The sequence below is a fragment of the Leuciscus leuciscus genome, assembly GCF_965113295.1.
Source record: "Leuciscus leuciscus genome assembly, chromosome: 3".
NCBI lineage: Eukaryota > Metazoa > Chordata > Actinopteri > Cypriniformes > Leuciscidae > Leuciscus > Leuciscus leuciscus.
In genome coordinates this window covers 13,483,394-13,507,639 of record NC_138727.1, presented here as the reverse complement: position 1 = coordinate 13,507,639, position 24,246 = coordinate 13,483,394, and the positions used below count along the sequence as shown (strand labels likewise).

At 37.3% G+C, this 24,246-nt stretch overlaps 1 protein-coding gene and 2 long non-coding RNA genes across 6 annotated transcripts in view; 2 read left to right on the top strand and 1 right to left on the bottom strand.

Moving 5' to 3' along the window:
• dlc1 (DLC1 Rho GTPase activating protein) overlaps positions 1-24,246 on the top strand; it is a 118,343-nt gene that overhangs the window by 57,585 nt on the left and 36,512 nt on the right. The window lies entirely within an intron of this gene.
• On the bottom strand, positions 10,352-12,082 carry LOC309495920. The gene is made up of 2 exons (XR_014204880.1): positions 11,985-12,082; positions 10,352-11,951 (listed from the first exon to the last, which is right to left on the bottom strand). It is a non-coding gene; the product is annotated as an uncharacterized lncRNA (long non-coding RNA).
• On the top strand, positions 14,965-19,580 carry LOC309495924. Of its 2 annotated transcripts, none has more exons than XR_014204884.1 (2): positions 14,965-16,417; positions 16,526-19,580. It is a non-coding gene; the product is annotated as an uncharacterized lncRNA (long non-coding RNA). The 2 variants fall into 2 exon arrangements; XR_014204885.1 differs by having other exon boundaries at positions 14,965-16,427.

Here is a 24,246-nt window from a genome sequence, read left to right as displayed (position 1 = left end):
GGTACTGAAATGGCCAGCCTGCAGTCCAGATCTTTCACCCATAGAAAACATTTGGCGCATCATAAAGAGGAAGATGCGACAAAGAAGACCTAAGACAGTTGAGCAACTAGAAGCCTGTATTAGACAAGAATGGGACAACATTCCTATTCCTAAACTTGAGCAACTTGTCTCCTCAGTCCCCAGACGTTTGCAGACTGTTATAAAAAGAAGAGGGGATGCCACACAGTGGTAAACATGGCCTTGTCCCAACTTTTTTGAGATGTGTTGATGCCATGAAATTTAAAATCAACTTATTTTTCCCTTAAAATGATACATTTTCTCAGTTTAAACATTTGATATGTCATCTATGTTGTATTCTGAATAAAATATTGAAATTTGAAACTTCCACATATATGCATTGCATATACACTCACCTAAAGGATTATTAGGAACACCTGTTCAATTTCTCATTAATGCAATTATCTAATCAACCAATCACATGGCAGTTGCTTCAATGCATTTAGGGGTGTGGTGCTGGTCAAGACAATCTCCTGAACGCCAAACTGAATGTCAGAATGGGAAAGAAAGGTGATTTAAGCAATTTTGAGCGTGGCATGGTTGTTGGTGCCAGACGTGCCGGTCTGAGTATTTCACAATCTGCTCAGTTACTGGGATTTTCACGCACAACCATTTCTAGGGTTTACAAAGAATGGTGTGAAAAGGGAAAAACATCCAGTATGTGGCAGTCCTGTGGGCGAAAATGCCTTGTTGATGCTAGAGGTCAGAGGAGAATGGGCCGACTGATTCAAGCTGATAGAAGAGCAACTTTGACTGAAATAACCACTCGTTACAACCGAGGTATGCAGCAAAGCATTTGTGAAGCCACAACACGCACAACCTTGAGGCGGATGGGCTACAACAGCAGAAGACCCCACCGGGTACCACTCATCTCCACTACAAATAGGAAAAAGAGGCTACACATTTGCACAAGCTCACCAAAATTGGACAGTTGAAGACTGGAAAAATGTTGCCTGGTCTGATGAGTCTCGATTTCAGTTGAGACATTCAGATGGTAGAGTCAGAATTTGGCGTAAACAGAATGAGAACATGGATCCATCATGCCTTGTTACCACTGTGCAGGCTGGTGGTGGTGGTGTAATAGTGTGGGGGATGTTTTCTTGCCACACTTTAGGCCCCTTAGTGCCAATTGGACATCGTTTAAATGCCACGGCCTACCTGAGCATTGTTTCTGACCATGTCCATCCCTTTATGACCACCATGTACCCATCCTCTGATGGCTACTTCCAGCAGGATAATGCACCATGTCACAAAGCTCGAATCATTTCAAATTGGTTTCTTGAACATGACAATGAGTTCACTGTACTAAAATGGCCCCGACAGTCACTAGATCTCAACCCAATAGAGCATCTTTGGGATGTGGTGGAACGGGAGCTTCGTGCCCTGGATGTGCATCCCACAAATCTCCATCAACTGCAAGATGCTATCCTATCAATATGGGCCAACATTTCTAAAGAATGCTTTCAGCACCTTGTTGAATCAATGCCACGTAGAATTAAGGCAGTTCTGAAGGCGAAAGGGGGTCAAACACAGTATTAGTATGGTGTTCCTAATAATCCTTTAGGTGAGTATATATATATATATATATATATATATATATATATATATATGTATATGTGTGTGTGTGTGTGTGTGTATGTGTGTGTTTTATTATTATGTTTTATGACAGATGATCGATAAATGGTGCATGTATAATTCATTTATCAAATTAATTCACATCATGAAACATCACGTCATGAAAAGTAAAGCTGGCACATCTTTTATTATGTGTCCTCCCCTCGTCAGACTGTTCTTACTCCTCTACTTCTAAGTGTTTTTTTTTTTCATCACCTCACTGTCTTTCATAAATCACCCTCGCTGACCTTCCTCTTTCAGCAAATCTCCCCATATTAGTCATAAACCAGCCAGGGCCTCTCTTGAAGTCCTCTTTCTCCAGCTTTGGAGGACCTAAGGGTGTGGATTCCGGGTCAGAGGCCTACCTTCTCCCCTCTTTTCTCCAGAAGCAGTGGACAGGTCCGGGGTGATGGATGTTAGCCTTCCCCTGCCCTTTTTTCACAGAGTGTGAAGGTATCTTTCCCTAGCCTCAGTACCCGGAGATGAAAGAGAGGTGGGTCACAGCAGCCCATAAAGCTTTTCTCGTTCTTTTCTCCTTGTCATCTATTATTTTCTCCTTTTCTTCCTCTTGACATCAAACCATTGCCATCTTCCCTCTTTCCAAGCAAGGGCGAAAATGTTGTTGCTTCAGTAAGCAGGATGTTTGTAATTAAATAATAATATCGGAAATGACTGTATAACAGAGTGTGGGTGTTGACATGGTAAATGAACTGCGTATATGAGCGTATGAGTGTGTGTAAACAAGCAGAGCATATAGTCATAAAGTCTGAAGAGATTTACATTCCTCACATGCAGACTGCGAAAATAAGATGTTTTTTTTAAAGGTGCAGTGTCTAATTTCTGGACCACTAGTGGCACCAAATGGAATGTGCAATTTATTTATTTATTTTTTTAAATTTTGTTCATTTGTTGAGCAACAACAAACTGCAACAAGTTTTTTTTTGTTTTTTTTACAATTGAAAATGCTACAACAAAAAAATTGGAAAACACTTGAACTATGAATGGGTTCTTAATTAGAACTTTATACATTACATACAACAAAATGCCTTGCAGTGGTATTTTTTTATTATTTCTTTAGTATTCTAGTATTTATTCATATTTTGAAGTAGCTTTTCATTTAATATTTTCAGGTTTCCTTTTCATTTTAGTTTAAGTTTTTTGTAATTTTGTTATGTTTATTAGTTTTAATTATGTCTCTATTTAGTTTTAGTTTTATTTCAGGTTAATTTTTCATAATTTTAGTACTATTCATTTCTTATTTAGTTAGTTTCTTAACTAGTTAGTTGCCAGAAACTATTTCTCATTTCTAAAGTTTTTCATCTTATATTTATTTCAGCTTTATTTCAGTTGACAAAAGTAGTTCTAATCAGTTTATTTTTTAGTTAGCAATAACAACACTGATGCCTTACCCCATTATATGTTAAATTTCGGTGCTACTTGCCAGCATTGGATGGATGTTGGTGTGCTGGTGTCCCTACCAGACATCATAACTAGCTTAAATATTAAGACTACCATAAGTCCATAGTGAATGACCAGCATCACTTTTTGCTAGTGAACAACCTGACTAGACCAAAGCCTACTAGTAGTAAGCAGCACAAAGCTGTTTTGGACTAGCATGAAAATTCATCCTCATTTGCTCAGGACTATTCAGGATATTAGTATGATTTTCTCAACTTGCTTTCTCCACTGACATATTTTAACTGGATTAGCTGAAGCGTTTAGCGTCATAACCCAGCAGGCTAACGGCTGATGAAAGTTCAGATTGCCTTCAGGTCAGAGGTCACCCGCGCAGCTGCAGAGTTCAGTTTACGTAATGTCAGCCTTCCAGGCGACCAGAGGACAAACTGTGTAATCGAGGGTCTTAGCGCGTAGCTGCTAATGGAATTACATAATTTCTAAACGGCTTTGTCTGACATTAATCATTAAAGGAATCTTGTGAATAGGAGCTAGGACACGTTTTCCATTAAAAGACTGAACAAACCCATGGGGACAGATAAATAAAAGCAAAAATAATTCTAAAAGAGATTCTTTATTCATAAATTTGGATCATATTTTCAGTGTTCACTTTGAGACATTGAAAATTAGCTGAATAGAAGTACATTTTGAACATCACTAACTGAATAAAAATAATTTGGCCTGTGATTTGACAACTGTTTTAAAAATGATATAGGACTACAAATAAGTATATTGTTAAGTCACATATATTTCTATAGCTCGTTATACAAAATGGATGCAGCTTCACATTAATAAACAGGAAAACAACATTTTTGATGTAAAATTAATAAAATTTCAGCTGTAAAGCAGCTCTTCAGAAGACAATAGTGTCATTATTCAGCTCAGTTCAGTTCAGCGTTGTTTCAAATCAGATCAATAACTGTGTCGATGTTACAAAGTCCACAAATTACAAGTTCAATTCAGCTCTACGGAAAGTGATAGTGTCATTATTCAGCTCAAGTCAGTTCAATGTTAATTTAATTCAGTTCAATAATGTTGATGTTGCAAAGTTAGTGTCATTAGTGCCAGCTCAATTCAGTTCACATTTTGTTGTTATCTGATAGTGTCAGTGCAGTTAATATTACTGAATATTATATTTCTTTTAAACCCAAACTGAGCAAGCCAAATTGATTCTTGAATTTGAAACAAGAGTAAAGGACTGTGAGCTTCACCAAGTTTCAAGTGGTGTCCATCAGGTCCAACAGCTTTATTTGTACATCCGCTGTCATGCTGTGTGACTTCACTGCTTTTGCTAGTGGGTGTCAGTCTTTTGTGTCCTGAGTGAATAGATCACCAGTGGGGAGTCTTGTTGGCTGGTCCGATTTTAAAGGGTCCTCGTCTCGCTTTAGCCCTCAGACCAAAGCCTCCTCAACTTGGTACATGCCTACTGAGGCCCAGAATGTGTGTTCATGCCTGCTAGTCAGTGGAGGATGAAAACTAGGGGTGTGGTATTGTACCTTCAAGTTGTTAAGTGCTAAGAATAACAAAGCCACACGGAAGTGTCAAATTAGCCATTTTTGGCTTGATCTCTAACTTTTCCGCCTCTCTTTTTCTCTCACACTCATTCAAACACACACACACACACACACACTCACTCTCTGCAAAATTCCATGGCATGTTGTTGATTCCCACAGCTGGCCGAGTCTAGTTTGAAGGCCTTTTTCTCAAGGTCATCCTCTTTTCCTTTCCACCTGCTCTCCATCTGGCTCGCAGCTCCCATATCGACCCTGAGTTTTCAATGATTTACAGCAGCTAACCTGTTCCAGCCAGTCACAGGCCAGTCCATGAGTCTGAGTCGTACTGCTTTAGGAAATGACCACCATGGAATTGTTTGGGGTCCAAGTGGAAGAGGCTGCAAACCCTCTGATTAATGCTGGGTAAAGCAACATAACAGAACCAGATGGGTGTACCATTTAATGCACTGTGGTTTTCCTGTTCTCAGCCAATAACAACCACATCTGTAGAGGCATCTTCATCTGAAAAGAGTTTGTGCCATAATCAACTTCACTTGAACTTGTTTTTAAGTGTATTGCCCTATGGCCTGAGGAATGTTTCACACATCATTATACAATTACCGAATCCAGAATTTACGCACCCACTATTTTATTGTTTGATATTATTTTTAATATATTTTAATTGTCCAACCTTTTTCATGTTTTGTTTTATTTATTTGTATTTTCATCTTTTTCAAGTTGTTTAATGTTTTTTGCATGGTTTTATTTTATAGTATATTTTTACGTTTTTTTGTTTCCACCTCTTTTTCAAGTTGACCTAAAAAAGATTATTTTATTTGAATTACTTTTTTCACCTTTTCATGTTTTTATTTTATTTTATTTTTAATTGTCATTCATTCATTCATTCATTCATTCATTCATTCATTCATTCGTCCATTCGTCCATTCATTCATTCATTCATTCATTCATTCATTCATTCATTCATTCATTCATTTATTCATTCATTCATTCATTCAAATTGTTTACAGTCCAGTAATATTCACCACTGGTAAATGCTTATTTAAAAGTGTTGTAACCTACGCTATACCTGAAAAAACTTTAATGAGAAAATGTAACAAAAAGTTGTCTGAAGTTTAAAATCATTGGTTACCCGTAAGCCAATCACATAACGTTTGGTTATGGCGTGTGTTATGCGCATGCTCAGCCGCATCTAACTTCCACTGTAAACACATGTATGATGCGAAAACAAAACCATCGAGCGAAATACCGGAGTGAACATGGCTGTGAACGACTTTTGCAGATTATGTGAAGTAAATCTACGCATCCACGGTACAATCAGCGTCTACATCACAGCTCTCAGCCCGCCCTCTGTTCGTTGATTGGCCGGCTGTTTTCAGGCCAGAGGAAAACGGAAAGCTATGGCGCTGTCTCAGACTGAGTACAGAAGCGAAATGAAATTGAGCGGAAGTACGAAGTCTGACGTAGTCAGGCTAGTAGTTCACTTCAGAATAAAAATTTCCTGATAATTTACTCACCCCCACGTCATCCAAGATATTCATGTCTTTCTTTCTTCAGTCGAAAATAAATTATTAAGGTTTTTGAGGAAACATTCCAGGATTTTTCTCCATATAGTGGACTTCAGTGGTAAGCAGTGGGTTGAAGGTCCAAATTGCAGTTTCAGTGCAGCTTCATAGGGCTGGAAAATCCTGGAATTTATTTTCGACTGAAGAAAGAAAGACATGAACATCTTGGATGACATGGGGGTGAGTAAATTATCAGGACATATTAATTCTGAAGTGAACTATACTCCTTTAATGATGGCTTGGATCATAAAGAAAGAACAGAATGTGAAGACTCTCACATTACAGTGCAAACCACCAAACGAAGAGTGCCTAAGCTATGCACTGTATTATAAGACCTTCATTTCAACAGAATCAACTGATTTGTTCATTTAAGTGTATTTTCATCCACTGAAGGTTATGAATATAGATCGAATATAGATGTACTTTCAAGGAGGGTCCTGAGCCATATTTATAATAGAGACTTGGGTGTACATTGTTTGTTAGATGCTGTAGCAATTATTTCATATTTTCTTATGCGAGTCATAGCTTTCAGTGTAACCCTGTTTGTATATGTGTATATGTTTGTATAACACTGTGTCCTTAGCCTTGAGCCGTGCAGCATCTTCAAACACATTCTCCACGCCCATCTCATAAAGTTGTGGAGAGAGAGAGAGAGAGAGAGAGAGAGAGAGAGAGATAAAGTTTAATTAGACCACAATCTGAAGGGAGTTTTAGTGTGTGTTTGGGGGGGGGGTCCAGGAATGTGATGTGCGCCTGTGTGTGTTTGTGTGTGTTTTATGTGTTTGTCTATCTTTATACCTCCTCACCAGCGCTGATGTTCACAGTTCTTCTTCATAGTTTGAAACATTCCTTCCTGTTTTCTGTCAACGGTTCTGAGAGCCTCGCAGCTGCTACTTTGCAAAACACAAACTCTGCAATATACCCTTACAATTTTGATCATGCCTGAAAGATAAATTATTCTTATTATGATTGTTTTCCTTCCCTTTTTTGTCTCGTCGCACCAAAACAAAACAAACAATTTTTTGTAGATAAACATCCATTGTGACATTTTTACAACTTATCAGTTTCCAAATACACATCTTATCTCTAGACACTTATACAGTATTCTGTCCTAGTTATAATTGTTTTATTAAGCTGTAAAGTTTAACGGCTTTCAAATTTGCCCTTTTAAATATGTTGGTAAGTTAGGTAGCACATTTTTAAACAACATTGCAGTGTTTATGTGTAAGCAAACACGAGTGTGGTATGTGAGGGAGTACTGTGTGTGTGTTACTCTAATTCTACACTAATGCTTTTAATCCATCTAACTCTCTCTCTCTCACTCTCATTTACTCTTTCAATTCAAGGGGAGTAAGAGGAATGTTTTCCTAAACCCAGTGACACTGTGAAACTTACACCAAAGGGTATTTGCTTTCCTTTCATTCCTTCTTTTTTTTCACTTTTGCATCTCACTCTCTTTTTCACTTTCTTTTTGTTTGGGGATCTTTTGACATTTGTTCACGATTGTCATGTTAAGTAAACAAAATCACTAAAGTATACTCTCTTATGGTAAACATAGATCTTTAGATTAATGTGAATAGGAGAAATCGCAACAATCAATGTGGCAAGTTTCAAGAGCCAGTTACCTTTTTCATTGGTGTTTATTTATTTTAAATTGTGCATTATGAAAAAAACAACAAAAAAAACATGTTATGGTGACCAAATGTCCCCACAAGGAGGGTAAAAAATTCATGTTTTGCATCTCCGACCCAATGAGGGACAGCTAATAAATCATACTAAATGATGATTTGAGCTAAAGTGCATGATACCATTGTCAGATTACTAATGATGTTTCTATGAAACCAAATAATCTGTTTAGAATCGGATTTATGACTGTCAGACTGAAAACATTCACGTAAACACCTCAATTCAACCCTTTTAAGGAGTTGTGAATGGCAGTAAAGTGGCACAACTGACGTTATTAGTCACATGACTTTGACAATGGATGTACATAGTATACCCAGATTATATTCATGCAACACACATTCATACAAAAAAATATAGAACATACTTTGTTAATGGTTACAAAGTAAGTTTTTATTCAAATGTAGTACCTACTTTTCACTCTTGGTTGCAATAAAGATAAAAAAAAAGATCAAAGTAATCTCAGTAATATGTATTTATTAAACGGAACTGAAAACACTCTGAAACCAAACAACCGCAGTACAAACGAAGAAGAACGGACAACTGAACAATGGAAACTGAAAACTAAAATACACAGAGTTAAACAAGGGAACTAAATGAACAACTGGTGAATTTAATTAGTGATTACTGACACACACAAGGAAACTAACAGAATGATAGGGAACAGAACAGTACCAAACCAAAACACAATGCAACTAAGCATAACTATGGCCCTGTTTACATCTGGTATTGAGATTTTGGTCGATCGGATCACAAGTGGACGACGCTATGCAGGTGTAAACGAGGTCTGAAACGTTTTGAGCTTGTCCACTTCGACCACTTCCAGACGTAGTCGAAAACACATTCGACCGGATTGCTTTCGTAGTGTAGACGCTCATGTGGTCGAATGTGTAAGAACAGCCACACAAGTCCACCTACTCTCCACCTACTGACCTAATGCTTAAACATTATGGGAAGTGCCCTAGCGAGACGGGATTTAAACTTTGTCAGCTGGAGACCCAAGTTTGGTTTGAAGACGAAAAAGCACAATGTTCTCTAACCATTCCTGCCGCTCTCCGTATGTTTTCCATCGTCCCCAGGCACGTTCATTTGTAAATTGCAGAGCTTATTTTGTCAAAAAAAACTAAAAAAACTAAAAAAAACATACATTACCTGCCCATAGACCCTCCTCTCATAGAAATCAGGACAGAAGTGGTAGAAAGTGGACTAAATAGACGGGTTAAAATACCAAGTGTAAATGGGTATGTATCTGCCTCGTCTACTTGTGATCCTATCGACCAAAACGCAACTTAATACCAGGTGTAAACAGGGCCTAAGACACTACACAGACAGTATGCGATTTTAGATTGGATTGGATACATTCAGATCGAGTGCATGTAAACACATCGACAGACAAACAGTCGAGTGAACAGACTTGCCTTAAAATTACATGTTAAATGTGAAAAAAATGTGGTAGTCATTCTGCCATTTAATGTGCAAATACAGTAGAACCTCAAGACAGACGACTTCCTCAGATTTGACCCTGAATGTGTGAAAGTGATGGAACTGCAATCTGTAAAAAACAATAAACTGAGATCTATTAATAGACCCAATAAAACAAAACGGGTCTTAAGGTGATGTTATTGGTCATATGAGCTCTGTCAACAGACAAATCCAGACATTGTCAGACAATTTAGACAGCAAGAGCCCATCAAACAGAACCAGCCCAGTCTGAAAGGAACCAATGTGTTTTCATACAGAAAAGGCATCCTGAAAAGTGGTATGCACAAATATTTGGAAATTGTGCTGGGTGCTTACCGTGAAGAATGTCTGATTTTACATCCTGTCTAAAAAGACAAATTCAGCACTATTTTTAGAGCTGGACTGGCCCTACAAAATCCAAGGGGAAATTTTCAGGGGTATAAAGCATCTTTTAATATGAACTGACACAATAAATATGGACATGTTTTCTAAACTGTAGTGGTATTGTAGTTTAAAGTTTGTGCGTTGTTACTGCAACTATGGTGATATAATGCTATTTATTTTAATGCTGTACACATTTATGGGCGGAACAAACAATTGGTAATAAACCTTCCACTGTTGGCACACACATATGGATCATATGCAGAATCCTTGGGTTTCGTTATGTCTGTGCAATGCTTTGCTTGTTTGTGTAGATTTGAGCCCACGCTACATACCCCACTCTTATCTTCAGTCCTTCATCTGTTCTGCTGTGTTTGTTTACCTGTGGTGATAGCTGAGACTGTGGGAGCTCCACAGCCAGATATCAGGGGCCCTGTCTTGCTGACTCAGCGGCCCCTGCCGGGTTAGAGGTCCTTGACTGTGTAAGTGAACCACATCCCCTTCGTCTCTATTATAATCACTCAGAGCTGGAACAAAATACTCTTTATTTAATTGAGCGTGCATTGTTGAAGTCTAAGCTCTAAGATTAATTCTCTTAAAGTCCCCCTGTGGTGAAAGTCAAGCTTTTAATGTTGTGTTTTTAATATGCTTTAAGACAAACCATGTGCAAATTCATAAGTCAACACCATTGCTGAGTATTTTCTCTTTAAAACGGCAGTGAACCAAAGACAGTCTCAAAAACGCGGTTTGAAATCGCTGGTGTTTCTGACGTCACAAACTACCTTGTAAACAATCATGTCAACGTGTGATCATCAACAAGTGGATCTCTGAGCTGGTGTGAGTGAGTGGAGGCGGGGCTAATTTGCATATTCATAGAACCGATTATACTTAATGAGGTTACATTCAAGCTATCTTAAGGAATTACGTTTTTTTTTTTTTTTTTTACATTTTTAAATGTCATTTTGGTGATCAAAGATGAGTTTTAAGGGATAAAATGATTGACTACGCTGGGACTTTAAGAATCTGCTCATGCATTTTCAGTCGCTGGAATGCCTGTGACGTGACAATGCATTGCGCAATTTTGATTTAGATGGGTTGAATATTCATCTCATGTTCCAGGGAGGAAGATTTGAGTTTTTTTGAGGATTTCAACAGCATGGTATAAATGATGGGAGGATTTGAATAAAAGCATTGCTATTGTTCGGTCTCAAAGGCATCATAATCTCCCACTTCGTTGTTTTGGTTTTACAGACCTATGCTTCATTTCCTCTTCGGATGGTTGTTGTGGCTGCATTGGGTTCTGCATTTATAAGACAAGGCCTTAAACCTGTGTTCGGTCCTTATCGTCAGCATTCTTTCTCTCTCTCTTGATCTTTCTGTCTCTCTCACTCACATATCTGTGTTAATGATAAGTGAAAGTTATTTGGGAGATATGCTGTGTCTCCAGTAGTGTAGTGTTGTGCGGGCATTTGGATGTCCTTAGAATACACATATACTAAAAAGTGCAATTGCACAACTTTTTTTTTTTTTTTTTTACATGGTACCGTGGTAATGCCATGTTTTTGAATGTGTACCATGATAAAAAAAAATATATATATATATATATATAGACTTATAGAAAAATAGAAAATAGAATTTTATAGAAATTCACGCAATCAGGAATCCAGGATTTGCAAAAAAATACATCTGGCCTAAATTTAGCTTATTTTGCCACTTTACTGTGGTACAGTGATGTTATAATGTGGTGATACTATGGTATTTTGAAACCTATTGTGGTACTGTGGTTTATGTGCCATGGTATAATTTACATGACACTCCATAGCACCTCCAAAAATGCCTGGCAGTAACATTTCCAAATACCAATACTCTGATATATTTCGAACCATGATATTACCATCACTTATGAAAAAATACCATGCAAATACCTTTGTATTTTTGTTATGTACTATGGTATTCATATAGGCGTCATTTCCAGGTGGGACATGTCCCCACCACTTTTTGCCAGGGTCGATATTGTCCCCACCACTTTTTAAAACATCTCGCGGCACGAATGTACCAATTCTACAAATAAATAAAACATCTCCAGTTAACTGGCAGAGCATTTATTTCGTTCGTTTTTAAAATAAGAGATGATCTAGCGCTGAAATGTGTTTTTTAAATCAAGTGATCAAAGTGCTCATTGCCGCTGCAATCAGTGGCGCGGATACAGTGTTTTCTCATGTGGCTCGCAAACACGCCGCACTGTCTTCACTCGGACGCGCGCTTCAATCCGTTGCGGATACTCTCTATTCGTTCTGGGGAAATCACAAAACATAATGCACACAAACGTGTCCCTGCTTGATATACAACCACTGATGAACATAATCAAAAACGTTACAAGTGTGGATTAGAACCCAGAACCTCTGACATGCTTGGTGAAAGTTCTACCACTGGACCATTAAGATACACATTGGTCAAATAGGCGGATCTATGTATTTATTCACACGAAAATTCTCGGCACTGACAGCATATATTAGGCTACATCTCATTAAACGACAAATTAAACCCCTTGTAGCCTACTATTTAAATCGATTGCTGGAAATCGTAATGTTATTGTACATATATCTGATTTAGCATTGTATTAGCAACCCCCACCCCACCTGTCCCACCCACTTTTTAAAACAAAGATACGCCACTGATGGTATTTGAAACATGTACCACAATTGTATTCTTAAAAGTACTTCGGAGGACCATACAAATAGGCTACCATTGTACTTGAATGTCAGTAGCATTGCATTTATCAAAGTAAGTGGAGCCCCTTTTTTACTTTGCTAAGGTTTTGAGAGAGCTGTGAGCCAATCTTCAGATGGATCTATCTTGCCATTCATGCTTACATCAGATAGCCTAGTAGAAGAACTTTAGATAGACTAATAGAGGAAGCGGAGTTTTGTACAAGATATATGTCTTTTTAAACATTTACAGATTTGAGTATATGTGCTTACCTGTCGGCATGCCTGATCCTGTATCTGCTTATGGGCCGTGAACCCAATCGCACATGACCTGGCCTATACGTCTTCATTACATTAAGGGTTTCTCACTTAGTGATAGTCAGTAGAAGGCAATTTCCAGCATGTTTCTGGGAAAAAGCAATTCTTTACATCTTTAACCTACTTTCTGTGTTGGTCTATGCGCCAGACACAAGGCTATTAGCGTCTATGTGTAATGTTACGGCTGTCACAGGTTAAACGTTATCAGTGACACCTGTCAAAATTACGCCAGTGCCAGTAGCATCGCAGGGATAACCTGTATTCCTGACATCTGGCCAAAAAAAAAAAACTCTTGGCAAGAGACGGGTCTGGATTGTGTTTTCAAACATTTGAATTTGACCTAGATGTTAATGATTATTTGGCACTCTCAATTGCCAACCAGATAGTGTGTGTGCGCAAGTTCACGGTCAGTTTATTTAAAATGTATAAGACTGCGAACGAATGAATGAATGAATGAATGAATGAATGAATGAATGAATGAATGAATGAATGAACGAACGAACGAACGAACGAACGAACGAACGAACAGACATTGTGTTACACGATACAACCCACCTTTGGGCTCAAAGCTACTAAAATAGAAAGATAAACTTCCATATTTTTTAATGAAAGAGTTTAATATAGAAAATTAGAGGTTTGACAACGTTTTGGAGCTTGATGCAATTAATTATATATACACTACAGTTCAAAATAAATGAATACTTTTATTCAGCAAGGATATTACATTGATCAAATATGATAAAAGACATTTATGATGTTACAAAATATTTTTATTTCAAATAAGTGCTGTTCTTTTAAACTTTCTCATCAAAGAATCAAAAAAAATAATAATCATGGTTTATACAAAATATATATAAAAAAAATCCTTGAGCACCAAAATCAACATATTAGAATGATTTCTGAAAGATGATGTGACACTGAACACTGGAATAATGGCTGCTGAAAAGTCAGCTTTGCATCACAGGAATACAAATAGAAAACACATTGTCACATAGCCTTTGTGGATAAATACAATTCTAAGACTTTCTAATATTGCAAATATTTCAGAAATGTCAATAGTCGATGTTGTTGGTAAAGTAGATAAAGATATGTTTTCTACTCAGGCTAAACAAACACCCATCCACCCTAGATTCTCTTTGCCAAAAGCTTCTCTGTACAATATACTGTAAATGTTGTGTGTAAATCATCAATTTATGTCAGTGGGAGATCTGTTGCTCAAACTCTTATACCACACCCAACCCAAACTTTTTAACCCCCTATCATTAATTTCCTCAAAATATGTAAATATGTGCCAAAAACGAGGCAGTAAAAAAGTGATGTGATTATCTTGTGATCTGGTATCCCGCAGGAATGCTTTCTGGGTCAGAAGTTTCTTCAGTCGTTTTGAACATTTTAATGAAAATCTTAGATTAAGCCAGGATTGGGCCTTAGTTAAATTATGACATTTAAGTAGCTTTTTAATCATGCCTAAAATAAAAATAAAATAAAAACATTACTAATGTGCATCTTGAGACAAAACAACAAGAAATGTTGCTTTAATTAAAACATCACAAAAATGCATTTTAGTCTGGGACTAGACTTAAGCCTTGTCTGTGAAACCGGGGGTTATGGTAAGCAGACAGACGATTTGTATTTGCCATTTTAAGACAGTTCCCTTTTTTTAAAGTGTATGTTAATGTGTGTATGTCAATGAAAAGATGAATGAAATATCCTTAATCCGCAGTAATGAAACACATTACATACGGGATGGTCTTTCACATGCAATGTTTTCATTAATATTTGAATTGACTCTGGTGGGATCTAACCTACTTCATCATGAGTAGAACTGAGCAAATAGAGACAGTCACAGACCATCTGTTTCCACAAGGAGACTGATAGAGAGAACACAAATGATTAGGAAAGTGATGGAGGATGATCTAAAAGTATTATAAAAGTGGTCTGTTATATTAATGTGTTATATTAAATGTCTTCTAGATCGGAATTTAAATAATAATTTACTGAAGCCAGGTTAAGCCACAATGACAACCAAATCTTTAATATTTGGTTACCTCTTTGTTGGAATGGTTAGGTTAAGGGGTGGGGTATAGGGCTCAAAAAATATCTATATAGACATTTTATATTTTTATCTTAGATAATATTAGAATTTTATATAGATATTAAAAATAATATATAGATAATACACTCTTTAATATATATATATATATATTTTTTTTTTTTAAAGAACCTTTCAGTGAACAGTTCCATTAAAATAACCATTTGTGTTCTTGGTGTGAAGAATATTTCAATAATCTAAAGAACCTTTTTTCCACTGTACAAATCCTTTTGTGGAATATAAATAGTTTCAGAGTCTTTAAAATGAGTGACAATACATTGCTACTGCAATATTTTCCTTGTGGGGTTACCTATATAGGCCTATATTATAATTGTGTTGTACATTTAGAATTGTATTTCTGATGAATTCGATTTTCTCAGTGAAGAAAGTCATAAAGTGATTACTACTTAAACTGTAATGGAATATTTAATTCAGTCTGCTCGGCCCTCTCTGCCTTAAGAGCCTTTTTATAACCGGAAGTGCTGTCTTTCCGCACGATTCTAAAGACCTCTAAATGAGTTTGCATCCATTTGCTCTCTAGATTGCAAGCTTCTCTCTTGATAGCGTGGGTAATATTGCAGTACTTTCCTCTCTATCCTTTTTTTAAATTGTGGTTGCAACAGTTTTTAATGTACTAGAGAAAATGCTGCTAATCATTTCCTTTATTTGTGTGTTTGGGTACACTAAGCAGCTAAGACAGATAAGGCAGGTTATTTGTGAATCTATCTATAGTGGTTGGGATAATTGTTCTACCTAGTCAACAACTTGGCGCAATATGGCAAATATCAGCAGTACGCAGTATGCACGTGACAATCAGTGACATCATCACTTTGCGGTACAATATCTATATCAGTAGGATTTCATGTGATATAATTGAATTTAGTGTATGATTAAACGATGAGTGGGTCGAGTGACGTTTTGCTTGACCCCAAAGGAGTTAAGTAAATCTGTTTTACGCAACCCCTAACGCATCATTTGTATTATCTATGTGATTGAAATCTCCGACAATCAATGCTTTATCGACAGTGACCAATAGGTCTGAGAGGAAATCCGTAAAATCTTTTAGAAAATCAACATAGGGCCCTGGAGGTCTATACACGGTAGCCAAAGCAAGAGATAGTTGGGATTTTTTTTCTTAAGAAAAGGAGAGATGAATGAATTGAGATTGGTGTGGCCTTTCTGGTAGCCCAGGGCCTCCATTTCCCTGATCTGACTTGTACAGCTCACTCACTCTCTCTCTATCTTTCATTGTCTAAAAACACACACTTACTGTCCAAGCCCTGTTCTTCTCCTCCTCAGGGCAGACTCTCAGCATCTGAAGCTTTCTGATAAGGGCGGTGTCACTGTCACCTTTAACCTCTGACCTTGAGGTCACAGACTAAGTGTCGTCCTGACAAGCGGCTCAGAGAGCCACTGCAGAGCAGTGTCACCCCCAAGACGTGAATCTTGTTGGGTGAACTTTGACACGTGACCTCAACAGCGCTGTAATGATGGGGTAATAATAGGGGCGATGGAGCGCCCGAATGTAGTGCTGACACTATTTAACACGTGTGTGTGTGTGTGTGTGTGTGTGTGTGTGTGTGTGTGTGTGTGTGTGTGTGTGTGTGTGTGTGTGTGTGTGTGTGTGTGTGTGTGTGTGTGTGTGTGTGTGTGTGTGTGTGTGTGTGCATGTATGTGTAGATGTGTATGAGTGTCGTCAACTGTTGGCCATGTGTGAGGTGGGAAAGAATTACTGACAAACATGCACAGCCAGTAAGATGGAATCTTATCTCGGTCCTTGCTGGGGTGCATCTGGCTCATAAACCAAACACTTTGTCACTCTTAAGAGACACACTCACACACAGCTCTTTTTATGGCTGCGTCCGAAATCGCATACTCTCTTGAGTAGGTACTTATTTTGAATAATTACTTCACAACCGCTAAAAAAGTGCATTCGATATAGTATGAATGTGTGTAGTATGAATGTAATTCGGACATACTACATTCACCATGCTGTCATTATCATTTGACCTTCATGCGTCAGTTGTATTGTTTCACTGCCATTCACAAATCATCTCCCGTGGCCTCATGGGATAGTAAAGTGTCCATCGTCCATCGTATGCACACTTCAGAATCTCGCCGAAAGAACTAGGTCATCCGGGTACTTTTTCCCTACGCTTTTATGAGTACTGTGAATTCAAACATACTTCTTTAGTCACATACTGTTTTTCGCCTATATAGTAGGGGAGTATGCGATTTCGGATGCAGCCAAGTCTTATTTGAGGGGCCATTTCACTGACCTACTTTTAGAAAAGATATTACCACCATAAGCTTTCAAATAAAAAAACATTAATTTTATGGCAAGTTTTATGATAAACAATCATTATTTCTGAGTCTCTTTGTGTATTTTTCTCTAAACATTTCTCTTGATTTTTCTTCATGTCTCTAGGATCTAGCATGAGAAGATGTGATAGCCAGCAGATACAGTTGCGTGAATGTGAGAAGTCATTAATAAAGTTTTTGTATGTTGTTATTTGTTTGTTTATGGTCACCATGGTTATCTGCATTCCTATGGTGTTATCGTCAGCACATTAATCTTGAAGTTAATCTACAAAGGCATTAATGTTGCATAGCCATTTTTATAGGTCAGTTCTGACTCCTCAAACAAAGCTTGTTTTAATGATGCTTGAAGACGGTTCTTCCAGCATCATACTTGTCCCAACCCAACTTCAATAAGGCCTCTGTTGTGTTGTATGCTGCATAAACGTAATCCAATGCATTGTGACTGCATTGTGAAATTCCTATGATGTCTCATTTCAGTGATTCAAGTGTAGTTTTAGGCTATTGAAATTAGATGTACTCTCACATGAGATGCAAAAACATGAGATGTTATTCCACATGATGCTGGTCCCCCCCATCGCCGCCATTTTGAGATCACATGACCAGCTGAACGCATTCCTGGTATAACCCACCTATAATCAGACACTTTCACTTGTGGAATAAATGGATTATTGGTGACAAATCCAAATGGATGTAAAAATTTGTCCAAGACCACTGTTATCATTCAGCGAACAAAAAGTATTACTTTTTCACTAAGATGATCAAGGCTGTAATTTCCAAATGCATTGTAAGTCTAAGTAGATGCATTGATTGTCATCAAAATATGGACAATCATTTTCTCTATCTCTCTCTATGAGAATAACTATTCATGATTTGTGGTGCTTACCGCACAGCTATAATGTTTTAGCTTGGGGTCAGTCACTCCAGATGTTCCTGGAATTCAATCTATTGGGGGCTGGGAAGTTAAGTGAGGGTCTAGATCTCTAGAAGCTGTTGTCATAGCTTCAAGACTGCAGCTGGATGGTATTAGCACTAAGCCTAACTCGGGTCTAGAATTCTAACTAATTTGAAGAATTTCTAGATCTCTATCCATTTATCTGGACTTGTATGGCTTAATTAAACTGGAGTTGTTTAAGATTAAGCCCACAGTTCTTGATTAGTTTTCTCACTTCCTGTTTCACATCACAGCAACCATTGGTCACAGACTCCCACACTAATACAGGAGGTCATAAGGGCCAGGACCCTCAAATGTTTATCCAGACCTTGTCTTTGGGATGGCCCATGGGGGTGATATTGTTCTGGCTGCTTCATGAATCTGCTGTGATGAAGTTTGGAATGGGGTAAAGGACATTTCTTTGACTGAAATTGAGTTGTTTTGCTCTGGAGACTTGAGTTCTGAGATGGTGACAAATCTTTTTGGAACAGTCTCTCCTCTCAGTCTGAGATGAATGTTGTAGACCAGGGGTGCCCAATCCTGTTTCTGGAAATCTACGTTCCTCAAACACAACTGAACCAGCTAATTAAGATCTTCAGGAGTACTTGATAATTACAGACATGTGTGTTGGATCAGGGTTGGATCTGTACTCTGCAGGTAGGTACAGAAGATCTCCAGGAACAGGATTAGGCACCCCTGATGTAGACAGTCACTTCTGTCAATGATGCTTAATTGTTTTAAACTATCTTGACCTCTCTCAGCTCTTGATGTAGAGTGTCAATGGTTCTTGTAATCTATATTTAAGCTAGAGTGATGAAGTTGGAAAATACTGTGATAAACATGTGTATATGAGGACCAGCCTTCCATGTTGGTGTGTTAGTGTCAGAATTAATAGTCATAATCCAACCATTTAAAGAATCTCAGTGTTGTTTTGGCTGCAAATAGAAGATTCCATTCATTCTGGGATCTGAGCAGGGGATGGTGATAGCAGTTTATCTCGTGGGAATTGAGCTCATATTTTCACTTTTAAGTCACCAGTGGCGTTTTGCCAGCAAGTTGGGTGTTTTACAGCAAGAGAATGATTTACACTTCTGTGGGCTTTGGATTATCAGCTTGACTCATTTTTAACCAGGGATTGTTCTGTTCTGTTTATGTAGTACTTGGGGTTGAGGAAGCCCATGATTGAGAAAATACTTTATTAGAAAGTCAAAGTGAAAAAAAAGAAGAAGATGTATAAAAAATTATTGTATAGCTGCAGTATTTGTTCTCATCCACTGATCAAACCACTTGATTCAAACAGGTGGTCCACAAAGGGGTGCAAGGAAGTCTGGTTGGTTGATTGATTGATTGATTGATTGATTGATTGATTGATTGATTGATTGATTGATTGATTGATTGATTTGTTAACTAAAACTATTAAATATGTTTTTGTTAATTGAGATAAAGCTGAAATAAAAGAAAAGAAAAGACAAAAATTAAAAACGTGAAAACATTTTTTTTTTTTTTTGCAACTAACTGAATTTAAATAAGGTCAAGTTGAAGTAAAATTACTACAAATGAGACTGAAAAAACTATTATTAAAATCTAAATTACTAAACCTTAAACTAAAATGAAAACTGAAAACAAAGTAAAAACTAATTCAAAATATTAATAAATACCATAAAAGTATATAAATTATACTAAAATGACTATCATTGTGTAATTTATATATTACTGTTTTTATATTCTGCTTTCTAAAGTCAAAAATACTGAGAAATAAAATGTAGTGTGAAATATTAATGACATTAATAGTTGATAGAGAGAGAAAAAAAGAACTTAACTTACACTTAGATAAATATTTTTGAATATAATTGTTTAATAATTTGCCACTTAGGAAACAACATGCTATCTTTATAATATCACACTTTTGTTCTCATACAGTACAAATGTGGCTTCCTTAATATTTTCAGAAAGAGGTCTCTTTCATATTTGGGGGTTCTTGGTAATAAAAAGTTTGTAAAACCTTTAAATAACTGAGCGTGTACCAGTTTAGCTATATGTTTAGTTCTATTTATATGAACTGCTCAAGAATGTGACTGAGCAAATATTAGACATGAATATATTCAGCCCAAACTCATTACAAAGAACACTTTGAGTACCATTTCAGGCATACAGTATATAGAGGCTCTCTGACCTGCACAGTGTGAAACAGAGTGAGAAACTATTTTAAAATTAGTGGTTTTAGGAAAGGTTTTTGAGGAATGCAAAGAGTAGGCTGAAACACCTGGGCTGACTTGCGTCATTCTTCTTTAATCAAATCCCCTTGGACATAATGTGTTTGTTTATTCATCTTGGTCAATAGGATTCCATAGATTCCTTCTCAAGAGCACTCAGCTTGGCGTGGGCCGCAAGATTAAGATCCATATACGCCTTCTGCAGAGCGATGGGACAGTGGTCTTTAAGACTTACCAATGGAGACTTGTTAGATTTTTAAGAAGAGCTATGTTAAAAAAAGGTTTGCTAAATGTCTGGCTTCAATGGTCCTCTATGTGCCGACTAGCAGACCCAACCTCTTAAGAAAATCCAAGAAATCACCCCACCCCAACTCTCACTTCTGGAGAATTCACACACATGCCCTTAAGGGGACCTAATTTTTTCACAAACCTTGCGGAACCATGCAACTTAATTTTCAATAATTAATGTTTCTTTTTTCTTTTCTTTTTTTTTTGTTGTAGGCTATTTAAAACCACTGCATGCGACCCCTCAGTTTGAATGGCCATGACACTTCTGCAATTTCTTTTTAAGCCACATTTTTCCTTGTGTCCACCTGGTTTGGTTTGGTTTGGACATGGCTCCTGGTTCAATATGCATCATCTGAGGTGAGAGTTCAGTTCAGGGTCGGAGGTCAGGAAAAGTAATGTTAGGTGCTTGTGCTGTGTAATCCATTGACTGTCCGTGCAGAGGCTCGGACCATATGCTGCCTCAGCCTTAAGTCCTGGACCCATCTGCTGCACCAAAAGTTAGCAGAATTCCCAGTAAATGGATCTCAGCTTGTATTTCACAGATCTCTGTCTACTTGACTGATGGTATTTATATTTTTTCATATATTTATCCAGCTGAATTCCCATGCTGGTTAAGATTGGTTTATGCTGGTATGTTGCTGGTTTGGCTTGTATACCAGTATAAACATGCTTTTCACCTGCCAAAATGCTGGTCAACTAGCATGATCTTCCCAGTAAAGCTGACTGACTTACTCCTGGTGTGAACAATGCTTGTATTTTCAGCAGGGTAAAGAGGTATTGAACTGTAAAGACATATTCCTGAAACTATATAAATGTTTGGCATTTACAGATATACTTTGCCTATACTTTTATATTGGTCTACATCTAATTTTCATTGTGTGCTGTGTTACAAAAAATGTTACCTGTATGTGAAGCCAGCTTTTAGGATGTTTATTTTAGCAGTATTATAAGACATCTTCGCCCAAGGCCATGACTAATTCACAGTCGTAGTTTGTCGACTGGCACATGCTTGGCAGCCAACACACTCGATCACACCTTTGCCAAGTTTACACAGTACTGAAGCTGCACATTATTGTGCCAGTGATAGGAATCCACATGAATCATGATCCATGAAATCACAGCCAAATAATATTTTAGACCGTCTGTCTGAGTGTTAGTCTGCCATATAACACTTCTGAAGCATGACATCTGCTTTGAAATGCTAGCTCATGAAAGCGCATTAGTCATACGAGACAAAGATAAACCAGATGATGTGCTCTCTTAAAAGCTCATACATGACTGCATTTTGGTTTGTCTGTTATCTTATTATTGCCATGCACACCAGAAAAACAAGCTGAAGTTCACGTTGTGAATCAACAATCTGTTGAGTTTCTGACATTAACCAAATTTAGTGAGGCCGATATAATCAGGAAGATCACTGCGGTCATGTAAACGACTCTGTAAACAACAGGATGTCCTGATCTTTGCTTGTTAGCCGCATCATTAGGATGAGAATGCCGCTCATGAATCCCCTATGGTGCTCAACAAAAAGAAGTGTTAGATAATGATAAAGTAATATCACATGTGTAATGCTGACACCTTTGTTGACCTATTTTGATGATAATACATATGTTTACAACAAAATAAGGAATACAATTAATGATCATAGTAGTAGTATATTTTATTGGAGGCCAAGCCCCAAAGGGGCTCTAGTCTCTATTGTAATTGTCCGTTTTCTTTATTATTATTCTATACTACTTTATTATTATACTATATCAGCCCTATGAACACACTTGTAGTGATGGTAATACATTGTAATCTGACCAAATTTGGGGTCTCTATGAACAAATCTATAGTGCCACCAGCAGTTAAAAAATTAACTTTTCAAAAGGTTATAGCTATCTTTTGAACCCTTTGTTATAGAAATGTACATTAAAACTCTGCCCATGGATTTCTTGTCAGTCTGAATCTGTGGATACTGATTTTGCCAGGATCGGACGAACCATCGGCCCACCATTTTGAATTTTATCATAAATGGCAATATAGTTTGAACGATTTGTGATATCAGCACAAAATTAGGTAGAGATCATAGTTAGCATGTCATGAAGGTACCTGAGGAGTTTGAACACAGCGCCACCTACTTTTCCAGAGATTTAAGGTTTTGTTTGCAAAAACGCTAAGAACTTTTGAAAACATTGTCCAAATTTTTTCATTTCATTTAATTAAAAATTTTCCATTATTTGGTTTGTCTGCCATTTTTAAGTAAATGAAAAACAATTGTGCTACTCCTCCTGCAAATTGTCTGACTTTGTCCAAAATCTGATCAGATGATCATTGAACCGAAACGCGCAGAAATGACTGAACAGATTTTTGATATTCACTACTGTTCCCAAAAAAATACCTCTCCGAAGTTGACCTTGCCTGTGTTTGTTGACTTATAGCTTAGCATGCTAACAGTTGACATTCTTTTAATGTGGCTCTTTAGCTACGTCCCAGTAAACACATTTATGTTGTGGCAACGTCTGTGGGACGTTGCATTTCTGCTATGGCAACATCGCTGTCTACACGCTCGCAACATTGTAACAACGTAGAAATGTAAGACGCGACAGGGCTGTAGCAACATTGTTGTGCGACATTCAGCAACTGAGAGATGACATTCTGACTTTTTTTTGTAGTGCTAGATAGGCCTATAGATATCCCCCATTTAGCATTTTATGTTTTGAGGTGAATTTTTAATGAGTCAGATGTTAGATAATTATATACTTTTTAAATACTGTTTATCCTTATTATTTTATGAGGCTATCTGTAAATTAGCCTAATTATAATCAACACATGCAAGTGCACATTTTGAAGAGTAAAAATGACAGAAGGTTACGTTAATTCAACTTTATTTTATGGTAATCAAATTGTACTTCCTAAAGTCATACATTTGTGAATAAAGAAAAAAACTAAATAAACGAATATCCAAATATATACAAAGATCAGAACATTTAATGAACAAAACCGGGTTTTGTACATGGCAGACATGGGGTGCATAGTCATTATGCTACTTATGCTACCGCTAACCCGTACGTCGAGGTCACTTCCGTGATTTGGGAAAAGCCCGTAAAAGTCCTGGCAGAAAGCGATGCATATAAGGATGTAGTGTAACGACGCCCAGTTCCAGGAATGCACAAATTTTTTGTTCGTAGTATTGCAACAATTATTAGTTAACACTAAGTTATCAACACTTAGGACATTTTTTTTATAAAAATGGGGATATACCAAAAAACGTTTTCAGCAATACTGGGAGATCCCGCGAGATCCCGCACAGAGCATGACATCTATTGCCGGAAGAGACTACCGATAAAGTATTGAATTTATCAATACATTTCTATGAAGTGTTAAATTCACTAGCTTTTCCCTTACACTTGTGAGTTTTGCAAAGGACTTTTACGGCTTTTCCCAAATCACCGAAGTGACCTCGACGTCCGGGTTAGCGGTAACATAAGCCATCAGGCAAGTGCTATTTAAATAAACTCCTGATGTACTTACACACTTTCCAATGCCTCGTTGTATGCCTATTTGTACTAGAAGTTTGGTACAAAAAGTAGAGCATACAGAAAATGGGATAGATTGACAAAAAAAAAAACACACAAAAAAACTGCAACTCTATGTATATATTTTAC